The sequence below is a fragment of the Mastomys coucha genome, unplaced genomic scaffold (genome assembly GCF_008632895.1).
Source record: "Mastomys coucha isolate ucsf_1 unplaced genomic scaffold, UCSF_Mcou_1 pScaffold8, whole genome shotgun sequence".
NCBI classification, from domain to species: Eukaryota; Metazoa; Chordata; class Mammalia; order Rodentia; family Muridae; genus Mastomys; species Mastomys coucha.
The window spans coordinates 63359211-63372748 of record NW_022196914.1 but is presented as its reverse complement, the minus strand read 5'-3'; the positions used below and the strand labels follow the sequence as shown (position 1 = coordinate 63372748).

General features: G+C 40.1%; 1 protein-coding gene across 13 annotated transcripts in view; it reads left to right on the top strand.

The window, feature by feature from the left end:
* The window catches only part of Mast4 (microtubule associated serine/threonine kinase family member 4), a 604035-nt gene that overhangs the window by 366795 nt on the left and 223702 nt on the right, over positions 1-13538 (top strand). The window lies entirely within an intron of this gene.

Below are 13538 nucleotides of genomic sequence, written 5' to 3'. Positions count from 1 at the left end.
ATATATATATATAATGTACCTGATCAAACAAGCTTTAGATATTACAAAATATTGATGAGTGAAAATATGTTAAAATGTACATTGATCATAATCCATGATAAAAGAAAGAACATTGAGGATTATCAGTAAGCCTTATGGTAGAATAGTAGAAGGAAATGATAGGGCTTGGACAGAAGTGTACTCATAAAGAATAAAGGTATAATATCTGAATTCAGATGTTCAACGTGAGAGTAAGTCATCATATTAGAGAATGTGCCAGAGAGTGCACAGGCATGGTGTCAGATCTCCACAAGTGTGCCCTTTATTCTCAGAACAGAAGTGATAAAGCCATGGATGTGAGTGGATCTGTACTTGGTGGTATACATTGCACATGTATACTTTGTTTTTCTACCACACATTCCTTACTTAAGATGATTGAACAAATTGGTCCTCTTAGACTAGAGAAAGCAATTTCCATAATCTGTCTAAGGGATGCCTTTTCTGATGTTATCATTTGTAAAGGACATTACAACATCATAGATTTAAGTCAGTGAAAGGGGTAAGATCCCTGGATGTGTCATTACCCCAAGAATATTGACAACTAAGCATGCTTTAAAAAGCTCTTATCTATAAACCAGGAGTGGTGCTGTATATACCTATAACCCCATCGTTCAGGAGATGGAAGCAAGAGAATCAGAAATACAAGATCAACTTATGCAATGTAGAAAGTCTAAGGTCAGCCTGAGATCCATGAGACCCTGTCCAAAAAAAAAAAAAAATTCTCTTCCTGGTTGGTTGACCTTGGACTAGTAAGTTCTCTATCATTTCTGCTACTTTAAAATAGAGATAATGCTAATGGGTTGGAGTGGCTGAAGTTAGGATAAAAGCTAAAGGAAGGACTCATTCTAGCACAATCATAGAAATTATACATGTTAAGTTAGATCCTACAAAACACAAATTTAATAAATAATGTTTTCCTGAAAAAATTTTGACTAAAAAAATTAAAATGTAATTAGAGGATAATCAATAACCTCTCAAATATTATAAATTAAAAATATTTGATATTCTTCTCAGGAAAAATTGATAAACCAACATGTGCTTTTCAGCATCCTTGTACACAGTGAATTTAATCTTCTATTCCTACTCTTGCCTCGTTAATGACTGGATAACATGGTGATATCCAGCCCCTGTAGGTTTGGCAAGATTATTATTTCAGTGTTCTCCTGTTCCCAAGAAAAAGTAATGTTTGCATGGGAAGAGTATAATTTTTACTTTGCTGTTTCTGGAGAAATGGAAGTTGAGTGAGTATCCACTTATTAGAAAGTGGTTATTTGTGGTTGTGTTTTCTTAGGAATCTTTTTCCTTGTGTTTGTGGTGCCAAAAGAGCCCAGCTTGTCCCTGTACTTGCAAAGTAGCTATTGCAACACATTTGACTATCAGGAAGCTAGAGAAGAACACCACACAATCTTCTCAGAAACTTTCAAATGTATGCAGACGAAGACGTTAAGATAGCTTGCCATTGCCATGTATTACCTGACTATTGAGAGCCACCTCCATGCAGGGTCATCTGTCCTGTGAGAGTAGAGTCTAAGCATTAGTCTTGGCTGTCTTCTGATTTCTGTTCAGTAGAACTTGGAAGCAAAGGATAAGAGTCTAACCAAATATTGTGATTAAGGCAAATGAGTTTAAGTCAACTTTGCCCTCAGTTTCTTCCCTTTCCCTTTCATTTCCCCAGAATATCGCAAAGAAAACCTTTTTAAACTGGGAAATGCCAAAATTTATTGTTTTGGTATTTGCCATGAAGTGGTACCCACAATCCTTGGTAAAAGAGTAATGGTTAGCCAGGTGGTGGTGGTGCACGCCTTTAATCCCAGCAGGCAGATTTCTGAGTTCGAGGCCAGCCTGGTGTACAAAGTTGAGTTCCATTTGTGTTTTTTTTTCCAATGCTGTGCTAGTCTTCATGTCATGGATGGCATCTAATCAGAGAAATCTGGCATTTTTATTCCTTGGCATCAAACAAAAACACACATGGACGTGTTATTTAATATATGTGTCAGGTCACCATGGTATTAGTAACTGAGAGGCTGTGGCTGATTGGGAATTATGTGGGCTATTAAGGGAGAAGAGTTGCAGGAAGATGACTTTCATAGTGCAGCTCCTCAGAGGTGATGTGGTTTCTTACGTGCTGTGTTTACCGGCTTTCAAAATCCAGTGTCTGTAAATGTTACAGATGACATTTTCTCAGTAGGTTAACTTTGGCATGTGGCTGTTTCTTCTTGCTGCTAGTCAGTTCCACAAATGCCTCCAAAGTGAAACGTTCAGGATGTGCCTCGGCCATGAAGAACAGTCATAGCATGTGTAGAGATCAGAGCCGGGAAGAGAAGAGAGCCATTCTGTGTTCTGTACTCGTGGTCCTAGAGGCTGAGTAATTTTTACAGTTGTTTTGAGAAATTCTCATTGATTATCAGACATTTATTTAAAATGCCTTTGTATCATTCAAAACCTGAAGAGCTAAAATAGTTGACAGATATTATGAGGATAACCTGCTCAAGGGACCCCCTTTTTCTAATGAAAGTCGCTCAGCTACTATCATTTGGGCTCTTTAATGGCAACTTTATGATATGCAGATGATGATGTGAAGACAGCACATTTAGAACAGCTTGCCATTGCCTTGTATTGCTGGGCTGTGGAGAGTCATCTTCATGCAACATTATCTTCTCTGTCACAGAGTACACAGAGTGGTTCATAATGGATGGAACGGCTTGTAACAAGGCATCCAACAAAAAATGGAAAATATCTACCACAGCTCTTGCTAATCTATAAGAACAGGAATTGGCCATCATGCTATAAAGTGTGGAGTAGAGCACTTTTTTAAAAAAATCAATTCTAATCTCTAAAAGATGGTTGGCACTTTTTGAAGGCTTTCAGAAGTCCTCTGTCTGTGGCATTCAGAGTTCTTCCACACACGTATTGCTTACCTGCTGGATCGTGTATCTTGTCCATACTTCACACCATCCACTTCCAAGTGTTACTAAAAGTAAGCATATTGGCTTGAATTAAATACATCACATGTGCCACCTGGACAAATTCTCCTGGAGTCAATTTGTCAGATATGCCATGTCCATGCTATGATCTGGAAAAACCATTATCTTGTAGTAGAAAGACTGCAACATATAAAGTGAAAAAAAAAATCTCAAGTGCAAGTCTGTGCACCTGTGATGTTGGGAACATATACTTATGCTAGCCACAGACCGCACATTCTGTATACCCCTTCGGGCATCTACATTTTCTATATATCTAGACCTCGTGTTTCCCCCTTTCTGCTTTAGTATTGTTAGTGTTAATTTCCATTTCCTACCACGTTGCTTCTTATGTTGATTTAGTGTATGTGTGTGTGTGTTCTTATACCACACCCGGTTCTGGACAAGATGGTGTTTAATATAAATATTATATATAGAGAGGCATGCCAGAGAAGCCTGGAGGCTCAGAGAGCTCACAGGTAGGTTCTTAGCTCTTAGGGGAGAAGTATCCTGACACTTATAAAATCCCCAAATCCACATACATGGGAGTTTTCACATATGTGGCATGCCCATGCAACCAGCACTTAGGAGGGAAAGAAAAAAAGATACAGTGTAGATTCACAGCATCTGCCACCAGGTCTCCCTCTCTACCCCCACATTCATTGCCAATCCTGATATAAGAGTAGAATGATAGATAGCTACCCTTTCTTTTTCCTTATTTCCCCTTTCAAACTGTGGCAATATATGGTAGCAAAAAATGTCCATTTCACCTACTTATTTATAAGAACACAATTCTGCAATATTAAATACCTCCACTTTGTTGTAGAATTATCTATCCTACCCATTTCCAGAACATTCTCCTCTTCTCCAACTGTGACTCCAGACCATTAAACATTAACATCTTTACTGCTGGCCTCTAACAATGACCATTTATTTTCCCTTCCTTCCTTCTTTCTTTCCTTCCTTCCTTCCTTCTTCCTTTTCTTCCTCTCTTTCCTATGATTCTAATGACTAGATTCCTCTAGATAGATGGTAGGAGTCATTTTATATCAGACAACAGTAATTGCATTTCTGTTTTTATTTTTTTATTTTATTTTATTGAGATACATACCCTACAGTGGGAGGGGTTGCTCATAGGCATTTCTTTGTTTTGGAAGAATCACTATAGTCTCTTTGCAGTGGCGGCACCACTTTATTTCCCCACAGGATATTATTTCTGTCAATTATTTTTCATATGACTGTGATATGTAATGATAGCTCATTCTGCTCTGTAACCATGCCTCTGGGTACTTAGTGACCATTTTACTATTGATGGTTGTCTTAGCATTTCATTGCTGTGAAGAGATGCCATGGCCAAGACAACTCTTATAAAGGAAAATATTTAGTTGGGTCTGGCTTATACTTTCAGAAGTTTAGTCCATTATCATCATGGTGGGAGGCATGACAGTGTCCAGGCAGACCTGGTGCTGGAGAAGGAGCTGAGAGTTCTACATCTTGATCCTGAGGCAGCACAATGAGACTGTGTGCTACACCTTGAGCTACACTGGGCGCATCTTGAATCTGCCTCCACAGTGACACACTTTCTTCAACAAAGCCACACTTCCTAATAATGCTATTCCCTATGGGCCAAACATTGAAACATGTGAGTCTATGGGATCCATTCCTACTTAAATCCCCACAGTGGTCATCTGTGTGAATTCTAGTTTAAAACTGCTACAAACTATTACCTCTCTATAGCTTTTTACTAATATATTACTGGAAATAAATTATTAGAATGAAGTATGTGCTTGCAAAACTTCCTGATTACTGTGCTTGGTAATTATAGCATAGCAGCTAACAATATAGGCAGTTGACATTGGCCTAGGAGAAGGGACTAGTTGTATCACAGAATCAGAAAGTCTGTGTGTAGAACATCTGACATGACTTGATCCATGACTAAATAATTAACACCGTTAGGTGGTGGTGGCGCACGCCTTTAATCCCAGCACTTGGAAGGCAGAGGCAGGCAGATTTCTGAGTTCGAGGCCAGCCTGGTCTACAGAGTTCCAGGACAGCCAGGGCTACTCAGAGAAACCCTGTCTCAAAAAACCAAAAAAAAAAAAAAAAATTAACACCAAACTCTGCCCTTCTCTCTGTTCGTTCTGTCTTTTTAGCTGTTGTTCTTATCAGATTCATGATCACAAGAGAGCCAATGACACTTAACCTCCCATCTTGAAATGTGGCAGGAAAATAATCTCTCTATCTCTTGCTCCTAACCTAACTTGAATTAAATACACATCCCTGAAGCAACTCTTGTACTCAGAGAATGGATACCAATGTCTGGATTAGCCTACAACTTGCACAGTGAGTGTTTACCAGAGCCAAAGCCATTAGGATGGAGTGAGCAGGGTCACCTCCCAAACTAACCTAGAATACAATTATCACATGAATGAAGAGAAAGCACTGCATATTTGAGTCAGAGTGTGAGAGGGTCAGCATGATCCATGGCTGGTAACAGTTAGTCGGCACATGGCAAGTCTCACTGTGCAGCCTAAGGACCAAGCTCTAATTTTAACTACAGAGTTTTACTGCAAAATGAAAGTTGAAATCAAAGCGCTTCCTAATGACATGTCAGAAATTGAGGTGTTCAACAACTTGATATTATAAGACAGAATCTTAACTCTACTCCTGGCTGGCACTGAACTTATGATATTCCTGCGTCAGCCTTCTGAATGCTGGGATCATATTTGTGAACCACTATTGTTGGTGCCGAGTATAGAAGAGTATTAACTTCCCTTCATTTCCAAGGACTGGCTTGCATATTGTTTGCTTGCTTTCATTTTGTTTCTGCTTTATTCACTTTGATTGTGGAGGAGATATTGTTGTGAGGGAGAAAAATCACTAAGTCTTGGGGTTAGAAAAGGTTTGTGTTTCTCCCATTTTAAAAAATACCAGTGTCTAGCTGAATATGGTAGATAAAAAGTGCGAGGAAATTAGATGATGTTTCAATAAAAGCAAGTACAGTAAAATGCAGGGATATGGCAGGGAGTTACTATCATCTCTGGCAGCTAATCTTTCTTTTTAGAATAATTTTTATTCTTATCAAAATATATAGAGAGAGAATTTTAAAAAATTAAATACTGGGACTAGCTTTATGAAAAACTGGATCCTTACATCACCCATCCCATCCTCCAGTCCTATCTCCCTTTGATGTCTTGAATAATAGCCTCCACGTTTCTCAGTAGTATATTTAAGTTCCTCTAGTATCAGTTAGTTACATGCTTTGTGTCTTAGTCAGAGTTTTACTCCTGTGAAGAGACACCATGACCAAGGCAACTCTTACAAAGGCAAACATTTGACTGGGGCTGGCTTACAGGTTCAGAGGTTCAGTCCATTATCATCAAGGTGGGAACATGGTAGCATCTAGGCAGGCATGATCCAGGTAGAGCTGAGAGTTCTCCATCTTCATCTGAAGGCTGCTAGTAGGAGACTTCTAGGCAGCTAGAATGAGGGTCTTAAAGCACCTGCCCACAGTGACACACTTACTCCAACAAGGTCACGCCTTCAAATAGTGCCACTTCCTGGGCCGAGCATATTCGAACCATGACACTTTGCATACTGACTTCATTTAGGATACAGGAAGGCTCATTCTTCTGCTCCCTCATCCCTCATCACTTTCTTTTCTCTTCTACAGTTTTCCCATCTAAAGACAGCACTGAGTGTGGTTTTTTTGTTAAATCAGTTTTCAGTATTTATATTATTCTAGGTATGCTAGAATTAGTTTCTCATTGGTATAGTGATAAATTACTTTAAACTTAGTGCCTTAAAATAGCATAAAGTTATCATCTTACAATGCTACAGACCAAAAACTCTGAACTGGGCCTTATTGCATAGAGCCAAGGGCTATCTTCCTTCTATAAGCAATCCCTTCCCTTTAGAAGCTTCTAGAGTTCCTTAGCCTTGACTGTATCACCTGACTATCTACTTCTACCACATCTCCAACTCTTCTGCATTATAAAGACTCTGGATTTTATGTCGAGTGCATGCCAAAAGTGCAAGATCATCCTCTTGCCTCAGCATCCTGAATCTGATGAACAAAAGTCCCAATTGCAATGTAAGTTGATTATTCACAGACTGGCATAATAATGTCTTTAGAAGGCTAGTATGCTGTACATAATGGATTCGGTATCGCTTCTACTAATCACATTTCCATTCTTTTGTATGGCCGTATTTTTTATGGAGCTGATCATTGGGCTGCGTTTCCTCTGCCTGGATTTCATTTAGCTATCATGAATCCTTTCCACACTCTATTACAGAGCTATGAAGCCTTCATTCCTGCTTTCTGCACTATATTGTGTCCTGCATTGAAGCTGCTCCCAGGCCCCCAGCTTCTGGCTCAAGTCACCTTCTATGCTCTTGTGAAAGCAGTACCTTGGGGATTTCCTCTTGGTAGCAATTGCCAACATCCTGGTGATTCCCTCTGCCTTTCTCTGTGTACCACCTCTTTCTTGCTCTCATACATTGCCCCTGAATGGTTTATGTCATTGTTCAACACGTCCTCCAGTAGTTGATCGTAAATGTGATACCTTACATTCCTTAATCTCTCTTTCGAAGGTATATAGATGACAAGGATAAGCTTTGTCTTACTGGCTACAGGAACTCATGAGAAAGGGCTGGATGCTCTGTTCTGAGCTTTCCAGGCTCCTGTACAGAGCTTATGGATGATTTTCTTAAAAGTCTTACACACATTTAAACAGTGTCCATTACAGAGGACACATACTCAGCCACATATTAGTTGCCCAGTGAGGTTGTAGAGTGTCCATATAAAAAGGATCAGTTTGAAGAGTTAACTCCAGCTATTAAAAGGTACCTCTCCCCATAATACCAGTTTCTGATCCCTGGTTCTGAATTCTAAGCATTAATTTTCCCTGTACACTTCTTCCTGCTTCTTCAACTGATAACAGTTTTTGGGACCTGTAGCCACACACTATTTATCTTTTCATCTTCCATAAAGTCCTTGACTGTCCCTCATGTAGGCAGGCTTCTTGATAAGCATCAACAGAGCCAGTCTTGGCCCAGCATCAGAACCCCTGTGGTAGATATGCTGTGTCATTCTTTCCCAGTATTTGTGAATTGACAGCTTATACCTGCCAGTGACCTTTACAGATGGCTGAATGCCCTAGTCTCTGAGCCAAAGACACCATCTAGCCCTTGACTCTGTCTTATCCAAGATGCTGGTAAGCTACTGCTACCAGGAACCATCTTGTAGTCCTTATTAAGTTTCCCTGATTAATGACCCAATAGATAGGCCTTTTGATCTCATTCATTGTTGCATCTCTTGCATCTGGAACAGACCCAGCTGAACAGAAATTTGCTAAATGAACGATGATACTAGCTATTAAGAGTTCATGTCAATACCTTTATCTAACACTTACTATATTATGTGATGTTAAATGGAAAGGACTAGTCATATACCCCATCTTTGAAAGTTTACTTCAGGCCGGGTGATGGTGGTGTACACCTTTAATCCCAGCACTTGGGAGGCAGAGGCAGGTGGATTTCTGAGTTCGACACCAGCCTGGTCTACGGAGTGAGTTCCAGGACAGCCAGGATTACACAGAGAAACCCTGTCTTGAAAAAACAAACAAACAAACAAACAAAAACAACAAAAAAAAGAAAGTTTACTTCAACTATGCTCTCCTTAGAGGAACCTACAGATAGTTGAGCATTCTTCAAGAGCATTGGTCCCTTTCACTCGTGGCTTGCATCTTGTATGTTCCTTGTAGAATCCTGAACCTCAAAAGAAAAAAAAGAGAAAAATCTTAGATTTGAGAGATCTGTCTCAGAAATTGCACTAGAGAAGCCAGACTATTTAGATTCAACTTCTCCTTGGCCATGTGCCTCACATGCATGTATTTGGAATCACTACTGGGTAAGCTTCTTCAGCTTTGTCCTCTGAGCAGCTGTGGAGCCTATTTTACTGGATATTGAGTCCTTTTGCTCAGCAGAGTTTTCTATCTGGGTTGCTGTTCGGGAATGGCATGGATTCCTTGGTAATTAGGTTTCTGTGACTCAGAAGTACTTCTGGGGCTCTGGCTATAAAAAGCCACTCCCCTTGAAAACAGGACTAAAGTCTCCATACGCCTTCAGGTTAGTTAGATTTCTGATGAATCAGAAATGTGAAATGAGATGTAAAACAATAAGAGGGTCACCCTTACCTCCACCTACGCTGAGTGCTATGAAGCAGAATCACAATACTTAAAACAGGTCATTGGTGCTAAGTGTCTTGAAGATGCCCCTTGTCTCTTCTTCATTGGGGTTTCTAGAACAACAAAGGTGTTTAGGGGCTGGGTAGTTCTTTGCTGTAGAGGATGGTGTCATCTCTGTTTTGTAGGATGCTTAGCAGCATCCTGACCACCTACTCAATACCAGTAACAGCAGTCATCCTCCATATCCGGAAACATGAAACCAAAACTGTCCCCTGGCATTGCAAAACCTTGTTGAGAGCTATTATCAGGAGATAATATAAAAAGACCTCAACATAAGCCATGGCACTGGGTTTGTTAAAATGAATAATGTTAGGGCTAGAGAGATGGCTCAGTGGTTAAGAACACTGGTTCTTCTTCCAGAAGACCAGTGTTCAATTCCCAGTACCCACATAGCAGGTCACAGCTGTCTGCCACTCCAGTTCCAGAGCACCTGCCACCCTCACACAGATATACATGCAGGCAAAATACCAGTTCACATGAAATAAAAATAAATAATTTAAAAGAAAATGCATGTCACTGGATATTATTTATATAACAAGAGAAGGACCCTGTTTTATGCCTTCTGAGGCCCTCCAAAGCAATGACAACCAATGTCCTCTGCACTGATCCCACCAAAATCATGTCACATTGCTCTAGGATAAGCCTCTTTAATCTACAACTTCTGCAACACACAAAGCCATTCCTTCATTTACAAAAAAACAATTGTTTGTCTGTCACTTGTTCTGTACAAGGGCAGCTGCCCTTGGCCGTGGAGATCCTAGAGCCATAACACATAGCATGCCTATGTTCCAGGAGCCTCCAGCCATGCAGGCAGACAATCAAATATAGAAGAAATTAAGTGGTTATCGGTGCTGAAGAGAAAAGTATGTCAAGATGAGTAGAAAGACTCACCCGGCGTGGGAGCGTTGTGTATCCAAATGGGACAGCCAGGCAGGGTATGAAGAAAGCTCAGAGAGTCCAGGTAGCAAGGAACATGTTTGTCTTCCTGTGCTGAGGAAATTACCTTCCAATGAAGAAGGATTTGTTTTGTTTGCCATTTTAAAGATTTCAGTCCAAAGCATAGTCACCTAGCTCTGATATTCTGCAACGGTGATGAGACCTGCATCACGGTGGAGCAAGGCCAATAACCTCCTGACATCCAGGAAGCAAAGAAAAAGAGCCCGAGTATCCATGTTCTCGTCAAAAGTGTAGAGCCTGTGCCCCAACTACTTCCTGCTAAGCTTAATCTCAAAGGTTCCACTCCACCCCAAGTAGTACTACGGGCTAGGGTCTGACAGGCTATTGGATACCTTTAAGATCCAAACCATAACAGAAGTACAAGGGAATTGAGGTAGGAATGAGACGTTAGTGACAGAGAGTGAAGGGTTTTGGGAGGATTCAGGCTGATGTGTAGTTTTGCATACCAGCTATTCTATGAGTTCTTATCTACCCTTCCACCCAGGCTTAAAAAATAATAGTAAACCACAACCGACTTTATAGCCTCTCTCTTTTCCTTTTATTTGGGACCACACCCTCATTGTGTTATTTTATCTATGAATGTTTTCATGTACATCTTTAAAAGATAAGGATTTGAAGGTAATTATGAGATACTATACTGATAACTAATTGCCTTTCCCCAGATATGGGTATTTGTTTTTGTATAGACACATCTACATATTCAGATGGTGATTGTTAATTGTCAGCTTGATGGAATCCCAAGGCACTTAGGAGATGAGCTTCTGGGTGTTCCCATCTTGATTGTGTTTCTTAGGTGGAAAGACCTGCCCACTGTTGGCAGTGTCTTTTCCTGGCTGCAATCCTGTATTGTATAAGTAGAGATAGGAAACTGAACAAGAATGTGCATTTATAGGTCTCTGCTTCTGATTGTGGGTGTGCTCTAGCCAGCTATTCAAGCTCTTCCACCTGAGCTTCTCTGCCATGATGGACTATATCCTTGATGTGTGCATCCAAATAAACCCTTTCTGCCTTTAGAAGTTGCTTTTGTCAGGGTCTTCTATCATAGAAACAAAAAGGGAAGTAAAATATGTATATGTATTTATGTACATATTACATATGTATTTAATATGTGTATATAAGGCCTATATCATTATTTTTGAAATGTCTGGTTAATTATTTATAGTTTCTTTGATATCAGAACCCACAAGGTTCATGGGTCTGGTGATTTGAATAGGCCTCTAGGGAGTGCCACTATTAGGTGTTCCTTGTTGGAATATGTATATCACTGGGATAGTGGTTTCAGAAGCTTAAGCAAGACCTGGTGGTTCATTGTCTCTCCCTGCTGCCTGAGGATCAAGATATAGAAGACCTCCTAGCTTTTTCTCAAGCACCATCTCTGCCTGTATGCTGCCATGCTTCCCACCATGACAATAATATACTTAACCTCTGACCTATAAGCAAGCCCCAACTAAATATTTTCCTTTGTCATAGATGCCAGTAGTTATGGTGCCTCTGCATAGCAATGAACCTCTAAGACAATGGATTAGTTAGTTGCTAAGTACCTTAAGCCCTTTTAGTCTTATAGGTTCCACTTTCCATCTCTTCCCCCTACTAAGAATAATTGTATAAATAATTATATAAAATATTCGTTTAGAACATACTACTTTAGGAAACCTCTCATTGGTTTTGGCTTTTGCTAGTCTTGTCTCTGATTCTATTAAACATGTTGTTTCTCTGCTTCCAACACATGGATAGTCTGATATTGGCTTTCTCCGGGGCCATGTGACATTTTTCAGTAAGACTGAGTGTCACTGTTGCCTCAGGAGACACATGATGTCCAGTGCAAGTCTGTCTGTGTGGTATCAGCAGTCAGCAGGGCTCACAGACTAGATCCACTGATTCATGAGCACTTGGAAAACAGTATTGCTCCGAGCCTTCCATCTCTTCTTTGTTTTCCAGTTGGGAATGTTGTACATAAAAGAGTCATTTCCCTATCTGTGAGGTATAGCGCATAGCAAAAGCAAAGTGTTTGATCCTTCCACATTTTCAAAATACTGAGGGGTCATTCTCTAGCATCCCCCAAGGCGGCCCTGGCTACCTTTTTTCCCTCCTACCCTCCTTCCTCCTTTCTTATACTCCTGACATCAGACAATTACTTGGTTGTTGTTCTTACTGATACTCCTCTGGACCCAAGTGTTTGGCTCTTACTGTGACTGAGAAGGGAGAAAGTCTTTGAGGCTTTGTTCAGAAAGGGTACCTGTCCCAGAGAAGACCACTTTGGATTTTCTATGGTCTCTACAGCAAAGAGGACGCCTAGGAAGAAGGTTGGAGAGATCAGGCTAGGAAATTAAGCCAGATAAGAATCCTTGTACGTTGGATCTGGGTGGTTTCAGAAGAAAGAATGGAGAGAGACCACGCATCTGACCTTGGAAGGAGACTTATTGGGGTCTGAGTCATGATGGTGAATCTAATTTTGAATATATTCAGTTAGAAGTATTGAAAGGACATGCTAGTGAAAATGCTTCCTAACCCATTGGCATATGGGACTATAAATTACTTGAGAAGAACTGTGTATAAAAGTTTATTGGATTGGATTAAAGTATATTTCCTAAAATGAGAATTTCCCATAAAAGCTAAAGAATTTCAGAATTTAACTATTTTTATTATAGGTAACTGATTTTAAAAAAACTAAAATCCTAACACTGATGACTTTAAATTGCCATTTCTAAGTAAAATTGATCTCTTTGTGATCAACAAGTCTTCATTATTTCTTCTTATTTTCTTTTACTAAATGAAAACTTCTTTATATACCCTTCCATTGGACTTCCTATGGAGACAATGGTGATCTAATGGCTTCACTTCCACTAGAATTTATTGCTTCTAAAAGGTAAGAGGGTTGGTTACTGACCTTGAATGAGAAGTTCGTGACTAGTTAAAAATCAACCATTTTCATAAAGAAAACTTGCAAATAAAGGATTCAGCATAGTTGTGGGACAGTACATGAATATTCATCTGGGTTGAGCTCAGAAGAGTTACGAACAGTCGCTCATACCAAAAAGGTAACACTAGGAGAAACCAAATGGAAGCCAAATGGAGTCAGATATATTGGGGAAATCAGCCTCTGCTCTTCTCTTGGCCTCTGTATGGGACACATCTGAACCACAGTGCCATGGCAAGAGTAGATATGCCACATCTAACCTAGGCACGGCCACTGGCTGTGTTGCCTTAACTGCTTCTCTGGTGTAAACATGGAGCATGGCTTCACAGTCCCAGGATGTAGCTTTGTGAGCATGTTGTGTTACCTGTGGTGGTGGTGGAGGTGATGGTGGTGGTGGTGGAGGTGGTGGTGGTGGTG